Here is a 16,034-nt window from a genome sequence, read left to right on the forward strand (position 1 = left end):
TCTCTCACATTGGCTAATGTTAATGTTCATGAGTCCACCATCAGGAGAACACTGAACGACAATGGTGTGCATGGCATGGTTGCAAGGAGAAAGCCACTGCTCTCCAAAAAGAACATTGCTGCTCATCTGCAGTTTGCTAAAGATCACGTGGACAAGCCAGAAGGCGATTGATAAAATGTTTTGTGGACGGATGAGACCAAAATAGAACTTTTTGGTTTAAATGAGAAGCGTTATGTTTGGAGAAAGGAAAACACTGCATTCCAGCATAAGAACCTTAACCCATCCGTGAAACATGGTGGTGGTAGTATCATGGTTTGGGCCTGTTTTGCTGCATCTGGGCCAGGATGGCTTGCCATCATTGATGGAACAATGAATTCTGAATTATACCAGCGAATTCTAAAAGAAAATGTCAGGACATCTGTCCATGAACTGAATCTCAAGAGAAGGTGGTTCATGCAGCAAGACAACGACCCTAAGCGCACAAGTCGTTCTACCAAAGGATGGTTAAAGAAGAATAAAGTTAATGTTTTGGAATTGCCAAGTCAAAGTCCTGACCTTATCCAATTGAACTGTTGTGGAAGGACCTGAAGCAAGCAGTTCATGTGAGGAAACCCACCAACATCCCAGAGTTGAAGCTGTTCTGCACGGAGGAATGGGCTAAAATTCTTCCAAGCCGGTGTGCAGGACTGATCAACAGTTACTGGAAGCGTTTAGTTGCAGTTACTGCTGCACAAGGGGGTCACACCAGATACTGAAAGCAAAGGTTCACATACTTTTGCCACTCACAGACATGTAATATTAGATCATTTTCCTCAATAAATAAATAGCCAAGCATAATATTTTTGTCTCATTTGTTTAACTGGGTTCTCTTTATCTACTTTTAGGAATTGTGTGAAAATCTGATGATGTTTTAGGTCATATTTATGCAGAAATATAAAAAATTCTACAGGGTTCACAAACTTTCAAGCACCACCGTACCTCCACCAACATTGTTGGAGGAGGTTATGTTTTCACCTCCGTTTGTTTGACTGTTCCCAACATAACTCAAAAAGTAGTGAACAGATTTTGATGAAATTCGGAGGAAAGTTGGGTCATGGACCAAGGAACAATTTGTTAGATTTTGATGCAAATCCAGATATGTATATGGATCCAAGATTTTTTTTTCTCCATTTCCAACGTAACTCAAAAAGTAGTGAATGGATTTTGATGAAATTTGGAGGAGGAAAGGTGGGCCATGAGCCATGGAGCAATTGATCAGATTTTGATGCAAATCCAAATAGTCGTTTGGTAGAGGTATGCACTCTACTGAGTGCCCTTCTAGTTATTATCATGATCTCAGCCAATCAGCTTTTATAACCAAAACTATCTGTTCTGTAAAGAAACTCTTGGGTTCCCCCAAAATAACTCTTCTGGTTGTGAGACGGAGTAAGAATGTATTCATGTGCAGTGGCATAAATGGGCTTTTCATCTACCGGTTTTTATTGACTTTCCTTTGAGAACCCAAATGGAAACTCCAGAATAGAAGGTCCAGCTATTCAAGATAAAAGGTTTACACTTGTATGATAAAAGATTGAAATATAAGTATTGATTGAAATGTATATATAAGGAAAAGATGAAAGAAATGGGGCCGGAAACGCAATTTTCTAAACTGAGCACAACATATAGAGTATGTGTTCCAGTTTCTTGTTGGCTATGTCCAAAGTAATCTTGTCTGCTAATGCAACAGTTTTTTAGAGTAAAGAAAAGTGCATTCATTTTTATTTTCTTCTTCAGAGCTTGGATCTCTTGTTCTCTTCTATCTGTTTGCGTCTAAATATTCTGAACTGTGTTTCACTTCCCACTGCTCTGTACACTGTCAGAAACAGGGGTACAGTAGGAGTTTATTTCTGTACCCAAGGTACAGTCTACACTAATGCACCCCTTAGGGCTCATTATAGGACCTTGAGGTAACTATGTGTACCTTTTTAGGGCCAAAAAGGTACATATACGTTCCCAAATCAGTATATAAAGGGTACTGCTCCAGTGATAAACTGTTATACCCCTAAAGGTACAAGAATGTATTTTATCTTCAAAAAGTGTATGAAGACCATCAGTGTAAATGCAATGGCAGGGGTAAGGGCCTTTTAACCAATCAGATTTTATTTTGCAAAGTGTTGAAGTAGGAGTCTGAGCTTCATCTATAAAAGCCTTCCTGCAGCAGGCCAACTGAATGGTAATGTAACTTCAGATTGCTCTAGAGGCAATTATTTAGATTCTTGCTTTTATAGGTGTAGGTCCAATATAAGCCTTCTAGCTGGAATATGATTTACAACATCACACATTTTACGTAGTTTCGAGAAGACTGTTTTAGAGAACATAACCTGTAAGATTTAGCTAGCTATGCTAATGTGTGTCCATTCAGGCAAAAATGCAGTATATAAAAGTACAGACAGATTTTGTCAGTTTTGTTGTCATTGATGTATTTTTTTTAATGAAATAGATTAGTCAGTCATTTTGTGACAAAGGCCAAGCTAGTCAAGTTGGTTGACCCACATTAACAGCTGGTAAGTCCTTTTCCAGCTTCTTGATTACTTGGCTAAATTGATCAATAAATGTTTGATTTTTTTTGTATTGACCTTACTTTTTTTTTTTTAGATTTTCTTAAAAATAACTTCTTTTAAAGAGCTTGTACAATGTAGCATTAGCAGTAGTAATTGCTTCAGCCAAGGAGGTTATGTTTTTAGTGTGGTTTGTTTGTTTGTCTGACTCTAAGCAGGATTGCACAAAACCTCCTGACCTGGTTGTCCTGAAACTTGGTGGAAGGATGTAACATGGGCCAAGGAAGAACCCATTAAACTTTGGGGTGGATCCAAGTCATGGAACAGATCTACAAATGTAGTTTCTCTTGAACTAACGCTGTGACATATGGCATTTGGCCTTGGCAGAAGTCTGCACTCTGAGTACCTTTTTAGTTCAGAAACTACTTTCTTTATGTCAGTACTTACTAGCTTGGCAAAATGGTCCATCTTTTGCCTTTCCCTTTTGTTTTTGCTTTGTGAGAACACTGTTGCTTGGAACAAGCTATCGAGTAATAAGGTTAATGATTTAGCAAGGGGGCGGCACGGTGGTGTAGTGGTTAGCGCTGTCGCCTCACAGCAAGAAGGTCCTGGGTTCGAGCCCCGGGGCCGGCGAGGGCCTTTCTGTGTGGAGTTTGCATGTTCTCCCCGTGTCCGCGTGGGTTTCCTCCAGGTGCTCCGGTTTCCCCCCACAGTCCAAAGACATGCAGGTTAGGTTAACTGGTGACTCTAAATTGACCGTAGGTGTGAATGTGAGTGTGAATGGTTGTCTGTGTCTATGTGTCAGCCCTGTGATGACCTGGCGACTTGTCCAGGGTGTACCCCGCCTTTCGCCCGTAATCAGCTGGGATAGGCTCCAGCTTGCCTGCGACCCTGTAGAAGGATAAAGCGGCTAGAGATAATGAGATGAGATGAGATTTAGCAAGGTAGCTAAGTTAAGTGTTATGGCTACAGACAATATAAAGACCTAGTGACGATAGAAACTTTAAAAAAAAAAAAAGACCAAGTCCGAACACTGTTGCTTGGCACTCTCTAGCTAATTATCAATTTAGCTAGCTAGCATGTAGCTGTTAAGTCTGCAGACAGTATTAAGGCATAATGACTGTAGAAACCAAACATTTCCCCTCAGACATGTCAATAAAATATTAAGAAACGAAAATGTACAAGTAGAATTACAACACTGACCACTAACTGAATTTCCAAAACATCAACATTCTGTTAACAACTCAGGAACAACGAGATTTCAGCAAACACTCACTTCTGTAGAAATTTGGGCTGTTCATGTTGAATCTTCTTATTGACATGGTGAACATGTGACAGCATTAAAAAGTAGCAATAGGTAGAAAAATAAACTACACTGTCAGAAATAGGGGTACAGTAGTAGTCCGTTTCTGTCCCCCAAGGTACAGTTTACACTAATCTACCCCTAAGGCTCATTATTGGACCTCAAGGTAACTATGTCAGAGATGTCCACAAGCACCGGCGACTGGTGGTTTCCTCCGCCTACACAGATGGTCTACGCTGGCTACTCAATCCCAGGGAAAAAAAATTTGCTTTTCAATGTTCAAGCGATTTTATATTGTCTCCACTGCCCATAATTTGCCGCAAATCCAATTATTTCACCACAAAATTGACTTTAATTCAGGTCTAGCATGACCAGAAGCAACGCCATAATTTGTTGATCGATTCTCGCGCTCTGATTGGCTGAGCCGGACCACGTGACCACACCGTAGCATATGCGGTTGTGTTACACCATGTAGCTCTGTTACAGAGCCAGGCAGCATACTACAGAGGGTAACTGATGCCCCTTTTCCACCAAAGCAGTTCCAGGGCTGGTTCGGGGCCAGTGCTTAGTTTGGAACCGGGTTTTCTGTTTCCACTGACAAAGAACTGGCTCTGGGGCCAGAAAAACCGGTTCCAGGCTAGCACCAACTCTCTGCTGGGCCAGAGGAAAGAACAAGCTATCGAGTAATAAGAAAGATCGCCATTTTTAAGCGACGAGAAGCAGCAGCTGTACAAACGCGAAGTCATCCATTATTATTGTTGTTGTTGCCACTGCTGCTTCTTCCGTGTTGTTTTTGCTTTGATATTCGCGCCAAGGTTTATGTAAACGTAGCGCCGTAACTGACACATACAGCGACGTAACTCACGTATACAGCAATGTAATGACGTATACAGCGACGTAATGACGTGGCTCCACTTAGCACCGCGAGCTATGGAAAAGCAAACTGGTTCTCAGCTGGCTCGCAAGTTGAACGAGTTGTGAACCAGCACCAGCACTGGCTCCGAACCAGCCCTGGAACTGATTTGGTGGAAAAGGGGTATGAGAAAGCCAAGCACACAAACATCTGGAGGGAAATTTCATACATTTTTTGCAAGTATTTAACAGGGAAATGGAGAATAATTTATTAGCTAAGTATGAACCAGAAGCCACCAGAAGGCATGTAAATTTCAAAAATTTCTGGGGGGGGGACCCCAACTAGCATTAATTCCAGAGCCACATACTACTTTTTTTAGCCAGCTACTTCAGATTTTCTGGAGCCAAAAAGGTATATATATATATATATATATATATATATATATATATATATATATATATATATATATATATATATATATATATACGTATGTTCCCAAACAGTATATAAAGGATACAAATAAGTACCTTAGATAGTACCACCCCAGTGACAAGCCATTGTACTCCTAAAGGTACAGTAATGTACTTCATTTTCTGAGAGTGGAAGCCACTTTTTGTCCATACACTTCATTAAGTTAGTGAAGGATTTCTTAGCCACAACAAAGCATTACCATTTACGACCACAGCTGGTCTGTCTGGCTCCATCCAAAATTCGATTTAGCATATGGTATCACGATACCCATTTTTGTCAACTTGAATATTTGCGGCGAGTTGTGGCAAAGAAACATTTTATTTATCCGTCATAAATCTGCCTACTAAAACACACATTAACTCAAACACCTCAGAGTATCAGGCTGACACTCCACCCTCTTGTTCTTTATCCTCACCGAGACCAAAAGACAAGTGAAGTAGCATTAAATCAACATAACCCATGCTCAAAGAGAAATGAATTAAAAGGCCTCAACCTGAAATATTAATTGCTGTTTACCACGCTAATATCCCCTCTGCAGGCAGCCTGGCCCGAGGGGGCTGCCTCCAAATGAGACATGTAGCGAGAACTGTTGCCATGGGAGCAGGTTGCTATGGAATGGCGGCCATCAAGGTAACAGATAGTGTGCGGTCAATCAGTTAACTGGCTGAGGCGACTGGGCAAAGTGCATCGTTTGAACCTGTCTGCTCTGCTCAGGTTAAACATGAGGATAGCTTCAGAGATTTTCAATATATTTTTAAGAATTAAATATGACTATTATTATTAATTTGCATCTCATTGTTTGTCTAAGAACAACAAAATATAAAGGAAAAAGATTATTTTGCATCACGGTCACGTTTACTCTATCCAAGTATCAGTATATTTTTATTTTCAGAAATACAGTACTGTGGAAAAGTTTTAGGCACCCCATTTTTTTATGCAAACTTTCAATATAAAAAAAAATTTGATTTCCAAACGTTCGTTTTCCAGGACACTTTTCAGATTAAGAAAGAAAACATAATGAAGGCTACTGGGTTTGAGTGCAAAATTTAGAAGCAAGCGTGACAAAGTGTCCAGAAGAACTGTGGCTGGTCCTGCAAGATGCTCAGTAAAACCTACAGCTCATTTCCTTATAAAACTGCACTCATTGGACCTGAGACTACTATTTTATTTATTTATTTTAATGCAAAGGGTCGTCTCACAGGGCGGCATGGTGGTGTAGTTGTTAGCACTGTTGCCTCACAGCAAGAAGGTCCTGGGTTTGAGCCCAGCGGCCGGCGAGGGCCTTTCTGTGTGGAGTTTGCATGTTCTCCCTGTGTCTGCGTGGGTTTCCTCCGGGTGCTCCGGTTTCCCCCACAGTCCAAAGACATGCAGGTTAGGATAATTGGTGGCTCTAAATTGACCGTAGGTGTGAATGTGAGTGTGAATGGTTGTTTGTCTCTATGTGTCAACCCTGCGATAATCTGGCGACTTGTCCAGGGTGTACCCCGCCTCTTGCCCATAGTCACCTTGGATAGGCTCCAGTTTGCCTGCAACCCTGTGGAACTGGATAAGTGGCTACAGATAATGGATGGATGGATGGATGGGTCATCTCACACCAAATATCGACTTACTTTGAAACAACTGTTTCGATTTTGATGCAAATCCAGATACATATATGCAGAGCCAGGATTTGTTTGTCTGTTCCCAACGTAACTCAAAAAGTAGTGAACGGATTTGGATGAAATTTGGTAGACCGCTTTAGTATTATCCTAGATTCAAGTGATTTGATTTTGATAATATGTGGCAAAGGTATGCACTCTACCATATGCCCTTCTAGTTATTCCTGTTCTCATTTCTTGCCTCCTTTCCCTGCTTCCTCAAATCAAAGTCCCTCTCACATCAGGATCTGGTCTTCCCAGGTAGTCTCCTGTCCCAGTACTAACCAGCTTTTTTGAGACGCATGGGTGGGGCGCCAATCTCCGTTTCCATAGCCCTCGGCCTCTTGCCTATACAGCTAGGGTTACAGTGGGGGGCTAATCCTCTGATAACCATGAGAGTTTGACTCCCCACTCGCATCTGTATTGCAGCACGCTTTGCCAGACAGCAGTAGGTACCATTTTTATGACGGTCTTTGGTATGACCCGACTGCTAGTAGATCTCGCGATCTTCCGATCGAGAAGCGAACACGCTAACCATTAGGCCAACTCGTGGTCATTTCCTCAAATGAAGAAGCTAAATAGCAAAGAAGGGAAGAAAGAAAACAAGGAAGCAGTGTTAAAGAAATGAAAAGCCCCCTTAATCGTTGCTATATAGCTTTGCGAAGTCTTTCCAATCCAGTTTTATTAGCTCTATGTTGTGTTTATTCTGCCATTATTGTGATCTGACCCTTACTACAATTAAGACTGAGTTGCAGACATGGATCCTCGATCATCTGATCATCAAATCCTATTTGTTACAAAATTAAAGCTAGGTAGCAAGCAAAAGCTAATTTAGCAAGTGTAAATTACTGTGACTAACTCTATAATTGGGCAGATTCATGCATGTAGCATTGAACAGTCCCGATTGTCCTGATTATCCAATTACGCTTCGGGGTTTAGTTCAGACTGAGTAGCATGGCAGTAGTATTGAACACAGCAATGTTAAGGATCCAGGCCAACTGCTGTAATGTTGACCAGTGACATTCAGTCACTCACTCCATGGGATTACATCAGCAATGAACAGAAATGATGAGGTTTTAATGATTTATGTCTATATCGTTGCTTGAAAGAAAACTGCATGACAAAACATAGAAACTATGCAGCTTAAGTTTCCTTTTTTTAAATCCTCTTGGAGAGCTCAAGGACTCACAGAAATTCAGTTTCCTGAAAACTCAAGGATTTTCTCTCCATCTCACTGAATATCTCACCTCCTATCTCGCTCCTGCTCTAATTTCTCATTTCTTCAGCTTTCTTTCACATAAAAACATTCACTGTCTGACATGAACACGTCTAGTGTCTGTATTTGGTATAAATAAGAATGTCTGCATAGAAACACTCAGGCTCATGACACTAACTGATCTGCTAGGCCCAGCACAACAAAAATAATAAGAACATTTTGTACATTTTTATGCGTTCTGGAAGTCTCATCTCATCTCATTATCTGTAGCCGCTTTATCCTTCTACAGGGTCGCAGGCAAGCTGGAGCCTATCCCAGCTGACTACAGGAGAAAGGCGGGGTACACCCTGGACAAGTCGCCAGGTCATCACAGGGCTGACACATAGACACAGACAACCATTCACACTCACATTCACACCTACGGTCAATTTAGAGTCACCAGTTAACCTAACCTGCATGTCTTCGGACTGTGGGGGAAACCGGAGCACGCGGAGGAAACCCATGCGGACACGGGGAGAACATGCAAACTCCGCACAGAAAGGCCCTCGCCGGCCCCAGGGCTCGAACCCAGGACCTTCTTGCTGTGAGGCGACAGCGCTAACCACTACACCACCGTGCCGCCCCGTTCTGGAAGCATGAACTTTATTATCTTCATACCTCAAAGGTCCTTATACACAGAAGTTGGAAAAGTTCATCTAGTCATCTGAACACATCCTACATAGAAGCATCTTCACTCAAGTTAAAATGGAAAAGTATAAACTCTTATTATTAGCTTAAATATTCGCTAAAGCTAACTAAGGACAGATTTATTCATAATCCTTGAACTGTTAGCCATTTTGAGAATAGCTTGGATACAAAAATCGCTTTGTGCTAATCTCTAGCTTTCATACTTAGGGTGACCAGATGTCCCTGTTTTCCGGGGACAGTCCCCATTTTTGGTGGCCTGTCCCCGGCTGGAGCGGTCCCTGGAAATGTTCCCGTTTTTAACCATGACCAACAGACCTGGAAGAAAAAAAAAACAGACCAAAACATCTACCAGATTTCAGCAGATGTCTCGCATATTGTTTTGTGGACCACTTTAATACAGGCTCAGGCAGATAACTGGGATGTTCTAGATCACCTCTGGCGAGAGCTTTTCCGGTATTTTGATTGGTGGAGCTGAGGAACAACTTTTTAGTGGAGCGCTAGAATCTTTGCCTCAACAAAAGTCATTCATTCAGCTTTGACAGATTGCTTCATCCACTCCTGGACAGGCAAACCATGGTCTTTTCTTGTAGGTCTCAGTGACATTGTTTGTCATCTGTTATTTAGCCTTTAAGTGTGTAAGCTACATTTTGCGATGTTGTATATGACATAACGTTACTTGTCAGACTGTATTGAGATGTAGCAGTTGACCTAACAAACCGTAGCCTACTGCGGCCAATGCTAGCAGGAGAAAGCTCAGTGTGGCGCCAATCAGTCAGCTGAAGTTGTTGCTAGATGTAGCGTTGCTGTAACAGAAATCCAGCGGAGGTAAAATTGTAACAGTTCAACGACATAAGCCATCTTACACACAAATTGGTGTGTTATCTCACAGAGTAGCTGGCTATGTAACTCTTTACCCTTAAAGCAGTTGCTACAGCCACCCTTGTATACATATACTGTTCACCCTGAGAACATATTTACAAGAAAAAAGTCTAAAGACAAGGTTTTGACAAGGTTTTAGACAAGGCATCATATGTCGTCATTATGGGATATACGTACACGGGGTTGTCATATGTCATCATTTAGGGATATACACGGAGTCGTCATACAACCCCGATTCCAAAAAAGTTGGGACAAAGTACAAATTGTAAATAAAAACAGAATGCAATAATTTACAAATCTCAAAAACTGATATTGTATTCACAATAGAACATAGACAACATATCAAATGTCGAAAGTGAGACATTTTGAAATTTCATGCCAAATACTGGCTCATTTGAAATTTCATGACAGCAACGCATCTCAAAAAAGTTGGGACAGGGGCAATAAGAGGCTGGAAAAGTTAAAGGTATAAAAAAGGAACAGCTGGAGGACCAAATTGCAACTCATTAGGTCAATTGGCAATAGGTCATTAACATGACTAGATATAAAAAGAGCATCTTGGAGTGGCAGCGGCTCTCAGAAGTAAAGATGGAAAGAGGATCACCAATCCCCCTAATTCTGCGCCGACAAATAGTGGAGCAATATCAGAAAGAAGTTCGACAGTGTAAAATTGCAAAGAGTTTGAACATATCATCATCTACATTGCATAATATCATCAAAAGATTCAGAGAATCTGGAAGAATCTCTGTGCGTAAGGGTCAAGGCTGGAAAACCATACTAGGTGCCCGTGATCTTCGGGCCCTTAGACGGCACTGCATCACATACAGGCATGCTTCTATATTGGAAATCACAAAATGGGCTCAGGAATATTTCCAGAGAACATTATCTGTGAACACAATTCACCGTGCCATCTGCCGTTGCCAGCTAAAACTCTATAGTTCAAAGAAGAAGCCGTATCTAAACATGATCCAGAAGCGCAGACGTCTTCTCTGGGCCAAGGCTCATTTAAAATGGACTGTGGCAAAGTGGAAAACTGTTCTGTGGTCAGACGAATCAAAATGTGAAGTTCTTTATGGAAATCAGGGACGCCGTGTCATTTGGACTAAAGAGGAGAAGGACGACCCAAGTTGTTATCAGCGCTCAGTTCAGAAGCCTGCATCTCTGATGGTATGGGGTTGCATTAGTGCGTGTGGCATGGGCAGCTTACACATCTGGAAAGACACCATCAATGCTGAAAGGTATATCCAGGTTCTAGAGCAACATATGCTCCCATCCAGATGACGTCTCTTTCAGGGAAGACCTTGCATTTTCCAACATGACAATGCCAAACCACATACTGCATCAATTACAGCATCATGGCTGCGTAGAAGAAGGGTCCAGGTACTGAACTGGCCAGCCTGCAGTCCAGATCTTTCACCCATAGAAAACATTTGGCGCATCATAAAACGGAAGATACGACAAAAAAGACCTAAGACAGTTGAGCAACTAGAATCCTACATTAGACAAGAATGGGTTAACATTCCTATCCCTAAACTTGAGCAACTTGTCTCCTCAGTCCCCAGACGTTTACAGACTGTTGTAAAGAGAAAAGGGGATGTCTCACAGTGGTAAACATGGCCTTGTCCCAACTTTTTTGAGATGTGTTGTCGTCATGAAATTTAAAATCACCTAATTTTTCTCTTTAAATGATACATTTTCTCATTTTAAACATTTGATATGTCATCTATGTTCTATTCTGAATAAAATATGGAATTTTGAAACTTCCACATCATTGCATTCTGTTTTTATTTACAATTTGTACTTTGTCCCAACTGTTTTCGAATCGGGGTTGTATGTCGTCATTAAGGGGTAAAGAGGTAAAGCTGTAGGCTTATGGTAATGTTACCAAAGTGTCAGTAATTTGTATAATTTGCTGTGATGTGTAGCAGACTACACATTTTGATTAAGGCTACTCATTTATGCTAGGTCATCAATTCAACTATGGCTACAATTTTGTCTATGGGAGATCGGAAATAATTTGTATTCTCAATAATAATAATAATAATAATAATAATAATAATACCATACCTTGAAATTACTTGGCTTGAAGTAAACTCTGTTTAAATTTTATTGTGTTTTGTATATTTTTACATACACTGTCCATTACTAGTGGCATATATGGGAATTCATTTAATATACACTACCGTTCAAAAGTTTGGGGTCACTTTGAAATGTCCTTATTTTTGAAAGAAAAGCACTGTTCTTTTCAATGAAGATCACTTTAAACTAATCAGAAATCCACTCTATACATTGCTAATGTGGTAAATGACTATTCTAGCTGCAAATGTCTGGTTTTTGGTGCAATATCTCCATAGGTGTATAGAGGCCCATTTCCAGCAACTCTCACTCCAGTGTGCTAATGGTACAATGTGTTTGCTCATTGCCTCAGAAGGCTAATGGATGATTAGAAAACCCTTGTACAATCATGTTAGCACAGCTGAAAACAGTTGAGCTCTTTAGAGAAGCTATAAAACTGACCTTCCTTTGAGCAGATTGAGTTTCTGGAGCATCACATTTGTGGGGTCGATTAAATGCTCAAAATGGCCAGAAAAATGTCTTGACTATATTTTCTATTCATTTTACAACTTACGGTGGTAAATAAAAGTGTGACTTTTCATGGAAAACACAAAATTGTCTGGGTGACCCCAAACTTTTGAACGGTAGTGTATTTACTTTCAGGGGTGCAAAACATCTGTTTCAGCCAGCCTACAATTTAAGGAGTCTATAAATCTAAATTATGTACCCATACCAGAGATTTTCACATTGTCTTTAATTAACGTTAACCTAAAGCAATCGCAGAATCGGCCTATAGTGCACTCAGCGAGGAAAAGCCCACTTTTTATGCAGTGCATGATCAAAATACATGAAAAACCTAAATGTCTCCCCTTTTTATTATAAAGATGAAAGCATTAGATGTTTTAATGCTATTTTCACCACTGAACCAAAAATATCCCTGGTGTTCTCAGAAATCCGGTCACCTTATTCAAAGTACAAACCACATTTATAAATACAAAGTGTAAGTAACAGCAGATGGGTATTAGGTCTCATTCTTGTCACATTGGTTAAACTTTTAATTTGTTAGCAATTTTGATCAACAACATGAAGCAGTAATGCTAAAAAGTCACCTTAAAGTGCATATTCTGGACCAATTTTGTGTTTTTTTTTATATGAAAGTATGTCCCTTTACACACTCATCCAGAAGGGTAATTTTGCACAAGGCCATCTGTCTACAGCAGAAAAAAATAAAATAAGACATGTCTGGAAAAATCCCAAGGGAGTCTGGAGCCAGATTCGTGATGTCACCTGCGGAAGCGCCAGCAGGCTGCGAGAGCTTTGCACGGTTTCAGTGCACAGCCTGTGTAGACCAAGCGCTCCCATTTCTCTCTCATTGTCCGGTCTTTTGGAAAACGATGAGTACTAATCCCATCAAGATTGGTGTTGCTACACCCCCCTACGATACATTCTCATTCTCATTATCTCTAGCCGCTTTATCCTTCTACAGGGTCGCAGGCAAGCTGGAGCCTATCCCAGCTGACTACGGGCGAAAGGCGGGGTACACCCTGGACAAGTCGCCAGGTCATCACAGGGCTGACACATAGATACAGACAACCATTCACACTCACATTCACACCTACAGTCAATTTAGAGTCACCAGTTAACCTAACCTGCATGTCTTTGGACTGTGGGGGAAACCGGAGCACCCGGAGGAAACCCACACGGACACGGGGAGAACATGCAAACTCCACACAGAAAGGCCCTCGCCGGCCCCGGGGCTCGAACCCAGGACCTTCTTGCTGTGAGGCGACAGCGCTAACCACTACACCACCGTGCCGCCCCTACGATACATCTGTTAACCATTTTAATAATTACACGATAACGTTGAAGAAATTTGCAGAAAACCACCAGGTCGTTTTCTCATAAACAAACCAGCGCTGACATAGGATTCAGAAGGAGGCGTCCCGCACGTGACGTCACGAAAATTAATGTTTCCCGGGAAATTCAAATGCCAAGTTTTTTCAGAGGCGGACCAATTTGCCTCAAATGGCTTGATTTCAACTGAATTTTTCTGGTATTGCGCAAGCTAAAAGAATTGCAGAGAATGCAGAATGTTACAGATATTTGACCAAAGTTTAATATCAAATAGGACAATTGCATTGATCTTACTCCTGAATTTACCCGTGATATGCACTTTAAGGACGTTACAAATAAATAATTATCAAGAAATGTAGTGATGTTTGAAAATGTAGTGAGTAGAAAGATACAGTCCTTTTCACTTGAAATGGAGAAAGTAAAAGCTGACAATATTAAGTGGAAGTACACAAAACTATCTACAAATACTTTAGCATTTAGCACGTTTGGAAGGAGCCACCAGTGTCAGCACTTTGGAACAGTCCAAGGTAAAGCTCTACGTTTTCTACCACAGGAAACTCTTCAGGCAATGTTGAGAATGTTGCGCTTTATGGTTTATCAGTAACAAGTAGATGTCCGACATTAAATGTAGCTAGAAATGGATAAAACATATGACCTGTCATAATCATTGGCAAACTGCTGTGGTATAAAAGAATTAAAATACTTCATGGACATGGTGTTACAGGAAATTGTTGGTGGTGGTAACTCTGCTTCGCATCATGATGCATCACACCACCTTGTTGTTGATTAGTTTCCGATGACAGCACATGCCCCAAATGTGTTCCCACTGACACTCTATTATTAATGTTGCCACCTCTATTTTGTTTTTGGTTTCTCATTGTTTCTGGTGTTGTACGTATGTCACACTCAATTACCGTTCCTCTGTTCTCCTTAGCATGTCTTTCCAGGATCTTCTGAAACCCCTTTATATCTATTTACACTACTTTTTTGCTCTTTCTATCCATCAAGTGCACCCTGTTCATCTATCTCGCTGCCTCTCTCTCACTCTACAGTTTTCCTCATTCTTTCCTATCAATCTTCTGGCAGCATCTCACACCCCATATGACCCTCCCTCCCTTTCCCAGGGAGCACCGACCCTCCCTCTCTTCATCTCCCCTTCTCCATTTCCATCTTTCCATCTTACTCCACAGATGGCGGGCCATGTGGCATGCTGGCAGCTTTGCTCATTATTATACCTGCCATACCCAGGGAGAGGCGGGCTTCAGGGAGACAGTAGAGACTTGCCACATGCTGGCATCATGCGGTTTTGTCCACCACGTCAGGTGAGCACTTGGTTCACAGTAGCTTGTGTGTCTTGCTAACATTTCTAATCTAGGAACTCTGGATTAGAATTTTCCATATGCCTAAAATGTAGACAACCAGCAAGAAATGGATGGTGTCCAAACTACGCTTCATGAGTTTTGCAATACAAAGCTAATACAGCTAACGAGTAAGGGAATTGTCTCATTACAACCCAGAAATATTGCAGTTACTCGCAGCCTACCAGCAGCATTTTAACCAATTTAAACCCTTTAGCTTTATCGTACAAGATCACTTCTGCACTTGCTTCTTCACAATCCAAGACTGGATTCACAGCCAAGTAAAAAAAAGCCCTTTTTAAATTAGGTTAGCTCTGATATCATAGACCAAGTTAGCAGAGATTGCTGAAGAGCACACTCTGGCTAGCTAGTTATCTACACTGCCAGTTAGGTATGTTAGTTTAGCTAGCTAAATTTAAATTAAAAGAAAGACTTCTGGCGAACTACAAACACAGCTACATACGCTGTTAGCGACAAAACAGGTAAAGATGTTCCATCCACTATGTTCTGTGAACACATCATCATATGGGCTATGGTGATTAATATTACATTGTGTAAGCTGAGGTAAGAAAACAAGTTGTGAAAGTAACCATATTGATGTGTTATTGTGTCTTCCTAACACAAAATGGTAACTTATACTGTACTAGTATTATACTTAATACGAAACAGAAAAAAAAATGTCAAGAACTGCTAAAGAGCCATAAAATATTTTGTAAAGAGTAGTGGAATAAACATAAGGCTTAAATATCTCATCTCATTATCTCTAGCCGCTTTATCCTTCTACAGGGTCGCAGGCAAGCTGGAGCCTATCCCAGCTGACTACGGGCGAAAGGCGGGGTACACCCTGGACAAGTCGCCAGGTCATCACAGGGCTGACACACAGACACAGACAACCATTCACACCTACAGTCAATCTAGAGTCACCAGTTAACCTAACCTGCATGTCTTTGGACTGTGGGGGAAACCAGAGCAAACCCACGTGGACATGGGGAGAACATGCAAACTCCACACAGAAAGGCCCTCGCTGGCCCCGGGGCTCGAACCCAGGACCTTCTTGCTATGAGGCGACAGCGCTAACCACTACACCACCGTGCCGCCCAGGCTTAAATATGAAACACTAAAATGAGGAACAAGTGGAACCAATTCTAATTACCAAAGGTGTGGGTGTTAACAAGAAACGGAAA

General features: G+C 41.2%; 1 protein-coding gene across 1 annotated transcript in view; it reads right to left on the reverse strand.

Annotated features, from left to right (window-relative positions):
• Positions 1-16,034, reverse strand: part of hcn4 (hyperpolarization activated cyclic nucleotide-gated potassium channel 4) — a 285,458-nt gene that overhangs the window by 106,637 nt on the left and 162,787 nt on the right. The window lies entirely within an intron of this gene.

The sequence above is a fragment of the Neoarius graeffei genome, chromosome 6 (genome assembly GCF_027579695.1).
Source record: "Neoarius graeffei isolate fNeoGra1 chromosome 6, fNeoGra1.pri, whole genome shotgun sequence".
NCBI classification, from domain to species: Eukaryota; Metazoa; Chordata; class Actinopteri; order Siluriformes; family Ariidae; genus Neoarius; species Neoarius graeffei.